General features: G+C 41.1%; 1 non-coding gene across 1 annotated transcript; it reads left to right on the forward strand.

Moving 5' to 3' along the window:
• The first annotated feature begins 3981 nt into the window (after positions 1–3981).
• LOC118757560 (small nucleolar RNA SNORA70) lies at positions 3982–4115 on the forward strand. The gene has a single exon (XR_004995265.2). It is a non-coding gene; the product is annotated as a small nucleolar RNA SNORA70 (small nucleolar RNA).
• The last annotated feature ends 955 nt before the right edge of the window (positions 4116–5070 follow it).

Here is a 5070-nt window from a genome sequence, read left to right on the forward strand (position 1 = left end):
TGACTCTGCAACCCAAAGCGTCGCCAAACTTCATTTAGATTTGTTAGTTATTTTCAAAAGATTAGAGTTCTAGTTCATACGTTTTTACGATATTGTTATGATATTATTATGCACAGTAATTCCCACAACCTGGTTCTTTACCGTGAGCCGAAAACACCAGAAGCGACGAGCTTTCTTAGGAGGTTTATCCCAGCGGGGCAGGAACAGGATGGAGGTGGTGGGGAGGCAAAGGGGAAGTGGGAGGAGGAGGAAGGAGGAGGGAGGAAGAGGCGGGAAGCAGAAGGGACAGAGCCGCACCTGAGGGCCTTTTTTTTTTCCACTCAGGTAAGCATGGGAGGTGTAGGAGACGGAGATTGGGAGGCATTGGCGGCAGGCTCCAGGGGATTGGTGCCTGAGACTGTCACAGGTGATTGCCTGAGAATGATTGGTCAGTGGGCGGAGATGGGGAAGAGGCTGGGGAGATTGGGGGTGGGATTCTCAGGTGAACTGCCCGATTGGTGGATGGCTGAACTGGCGGGAATCTCGTGAGCTGTGAGGAAGAGGAAATGGCGCTGGGTCCAGGGTAGGATATTCGAATAACTCCTTACAAGATTATATTCAAGTAATTTTTTTTGCAACGTCAACATGTCTTGTCTATAATATTCCATGCAATTCCAGCAAGTATTATTATTTTAATTTATTTTTAGTAATTATTATTTTCTCTCATCTTTTGTTTGTAGTAGATTTCCAGGCTTTTAACAAATGGACTGAGATTTCTCTAATTATTCCTTTATATTTATCTGCAAGGCAGAGTAACAGAAAAGAGAGAGACAGAGAGAAAGAGAGAGAGATTTGTCTGTTGTGCCACAACCCCAGCATTCCATGATGTATATACTGCGTTAATACTGAATCTTAGATGCAGTGGTCAAGCAAAATGAATTGTGCAGGGCCCGGTCTCCCAAGGGTTAACTCCACAGCTTAGCTTGTTTCTCAGAGGGTAACAGGAATAGGTGAACGTTCCTCTGGCAAGTTGTCCAGTTCAAGGCCACCACCATATGCCCCTAATTTTGTGACCTCTCCCGCTCCTCCTGAGGAGGAAGCCGCGGGCCATTCACCCAATAATTACCCCACGCGGCCATGGAGTGACTGCCTCACTGATCAGCCAGTGGGCGGGGTTCGATGCTTCCCTGTAATAGAGGTCCCAGTTCGAGGAGGTCCCCCTCACCGGCAGCATCAGCCCCTTCAATTTAAAGACCTCAAAAATGTAAAGCAGGCTGTTAAAGATTGTGGTGCCCAGGCACCCTTTACTCTTGCACTCATAGAATCCTTTTTGAGTTTGAATCTTACTCCTAGTGATTGGATGCAATTGTGCCGCTCTGCTCTCGATGGTGGCGACTTTCTCCTATGGAGAGGAGACTTTCAAGATAGGTGCAGATTTTTTGCTGAGCAGAACGCGGCTGGGGGACATGCAGATTGAAGCCTTGAAATGCTTACTGGCACTGGACCTTTTGAGGGCATCCAACAACAAGTTAATTATGACCTAGGAGTTTATGCACAGATAGCAAATGCAGCCCTTGGAGCCTGGAGACCAGCTTTCCAAGGTCTTGCAAGGCCCTACAGAACCTTTTCAAGAATTTGTGGGCCATATTATGCAGGTTGCTACTAAGATCTTTGGTAATGTGGAACCAGCAATGCCAGTAATTAAGCATATAGCCTTTGAGAATGCTAATAAATATTACCAGGATCCTCTCCGGTCCCACAGAGATAAGTCCCTGCATGATTATCTTAAAATTTGCAGACATATTGACTCCACCCATGCCCTTGGGCAAGCGATAGCAGCCACTGTTCAACACCCTCAGCCCCACCCTAGGGCGCCTCCCAAAGCCTGTTTCAGATGCGGACAGCCTGGACACTTTAAAAAACAGTGCCCCAAAATTCTCCTGACAAGAATGGTCCACTGCGTGTCTTTTTTGTGACCCCAGTCCCTCCGCTCGGCTCGGGGTACGCAGCAACGCGGGCGTTGCCAACAGAACTGTCATTTCATTTTTTCTTGGTTACCTGTGGGTAATTCTTGGGACCTGAGAATTAACGTTGTTGTTTCTACCTAAGGGGATTAAAAGTGACAGTAGAAAAATGAAATTAAAATATAAGTTTTCTCGGGTGCAAATTTGTATTGCTATAGATACATGTACTGGACACACAAAGAGGGAAAGAAACAAGAGAGAGTGAAGTTTAATCTGCTGATTCACCCCTCAGCTGACAGCATAGGCAGGGCTAGCCAGGTTGAAACTGAACTTGGATTCCCTGGTTCTCCCACAAGAGTAGGGGCCCCAAATACTTGGACAGTCTTCTGCTTTCCCAGGCACTTTGACAGGGATCTGGATAGGAAGCAGATTAGCCAGGACTGAAACTGGTGTGCCGATTTGGAATACTGCTGGCAATGCAGGTGTTGGTTAAACTGTTGTCACAACATAAACTCAGTGCAAAAAATAGTTTGAAATCCATGCGTTATTATTTTTACAAAGATACTTTAGGTAAAAAGAATTTTGTAGCAAAATATACTCATTCAGAAACTTCCTTTTGTTCAGTTAGCAACACGTTTTAATTCTTAAGTATGCTCTGTTCTGAAAGGTTAGTATTTGAAAAACAATATATCACAAGAAAGAAGAAAAATCTTGTTCTGATGCACTTTTAAAACAGACTTTTCCCCCACTTTTTTTTAAACAGACTTTTTTTGTGTATAAAGACAAAAGTTACGAACAATAATGGAATACAAACATTGATAATTCTGCTCAAGTAATCATAAAGCATTAGGCTATAGTAATACAGCATTCTTAATTATTGGTTTGACAAAAATCTAAAACAAAGTTTTGCAAGCCCACACTTACATCAATACTAATATGCAGATGTTTCTTTTTATTTTATTTTAAATATGAGCTTTGTTGTATAAGGGAGAACATGCAGTGTTTGTGTTCCAGGGTCTGACTTATTTCACTCAAACTGATGTCCTCCAGGTTTTGGCTACAAAGGGTAGACTTTCGTTTTGCATGGCTAAATAATTTTTCAATTATATATATATATACCACATTTTTTATCCATTTATTTGATGGTGGTGACTTGATGATTCCACATTTGTTTGTTGTAAACAGTACTGCTATAAACATAATTTTGCAGGTGTCTCTTTTATTATGTTCAAGTGTTTGGAATATATAGTCACTAGTGGGATTGCTGGAACATATGGAGAGTCTATTTACGGTTTGTTAAGAAGTCGCCCCACTGTTTTCCTCCGTGGCTGCAGAGAGTTACATCCCCACCACCAGAGTGCAAGTGTCCCCCTCTCTGCAGCCTCGGCAGCATCTGTTGCTCCCTGCGCTGATCACTTCAGTCACTCTAACAGATGAGATGGTGTCTTATCTTGGTTTTGATGGGCTTTATCCTGATGGCTAGTGATGCTGAGCATTTTGTTTTCATTTCTTAGTTACTCACTTTTATTTCTCTTGAGAACTGCTTGCCCTCTTAGCTGGGTTGATTGTTTCTGTTGTTGAGTTTTTACGTTGCTAATATAGTTGGAATTTAAATATTTTGTCAGAGAGATGGCTTGAAAAAATTTTCCCATTCTGTTGTATGTCTCCTCACTCTATTGTTTCCTTTGTTGTGCAAATTTTTCTCAGTTTGATGTAACCTGTTTTGTTTGACTTTGCTTTTGTTGCCTTTACCCTGGAGGTCTTATCCAAGAAGTCAATGTCTTAGTTTATTTCACCTAATTTTCTTCCAGTAACTTCAGAGTCTCAGGTTTTAAATTTAAGTCTTTGATCCATTCTGAGTTGAAACACCCAATAATTAGTTTTCTGTTGTTGTATAAAATTATCGTATGTGTAACACCATACAACAACCTTTGTTATTATCATACAATCACCATCTATGTGGAGGCATGGGCTCTTAAAACTGTGACCATGGTGCAGGTCAGACTATATTCATTGTTGGAAGACAAATTCTCTTTCTTTGCAGCTAATTAAACCTACCAACTCCCTTGCTTCATGGGGAGCTGGTGTGCAATGACTGCAATCAGCAGCCTCCTTGGTAATCTATGCAACCTGTTGCTTTTATGGGTTGTCAAGAGAACCTTGGAGCCACCTGTTCTCAGCAGCTAATCCTGCCTCTGACCTTGCTGCTCATTATCTAGACTGCAGATAGGCATGTAGGGTGCTTTTCAAAAGTGGCAGGGCACAATAGCCAGGGTTCATATTGGCCAAGTCATCATGTCCATTGCACCAAACTGCAGAACAGGAAACATGTGGTTAAGGCTCTACACAGGGCCAAATTCAAGTTCCTTTGTCTCCAGAAGATCCGTACCTCAGATAAGTAGGGCTTTGTTGAGTTCAATGCAGATAAATTTGGATATATGGTAGCTGAAAAGGTGAAATATATCCCCAGCTATGGCCCCCTAGAGAAGTGGTGATGGCAACACTCATGAGGGCCTCTGCTGTCCAATGTCTTTTATCCCATCAAGTAAAAAAAAAAAAAAACTTCTCTTCTAAGTTCACAAGGCTATTGTAGATATTGTAGAATTTGGTTTTCTGCAGTTATGGAAATAGAAGTCCGCTTTATTTTTCTTGGTGACAGTGACAAAATTACACAGGTAATTATATCCTCTGGGACACAACTTGGCTCAGTTAAGTTTCCTGAAAGTCAATGTATATGAAGAAAATGCAGTATGTAAAAAAAAATGATAGCTTTCCTTAACAAGTAAGCTGTAATTCTTTGAACCAAGGTTTGTTTCAGACACCTGACATATGTGTACGTTGGAAGTGAAATTCAAATGGAAATTATTTGTGTTTGTTCCCAGCAATATTTTTCTTAAGACATGTAGCCTCATGCAAAATTTTAGTATATTTAATTTAAAATTTAAAACTAGGAAAAATGTAAGCCATACAGATATTTAGGAAGATATTTATAGATTATAGTCTGTAAACTTTCTCATGGTCATTACTGATTTTTCCCATCAATTTGATTGACAGCTTCAGTCTAAATTCTATACTTTTACCTTCAACACATGATATTTAATAACCGGTAGTAATCTGTACAAATAAA

The sequence above is a fragment of the Ochotona princeps genome, chromosome 9 (genome assembly GCF_030435755.1).
Source record: "Ochotona princeps isolate mOchPri1 chromosome 9, mOchPri1.hap1, whole genome shotgun sequence".
Classification (NCBI taxonomy): Eukaryota; Metazoa; Chordata; class Mammalia; order Lagomorpha; family Ochotonidae; genus Ochotona; species Ochotona princeps.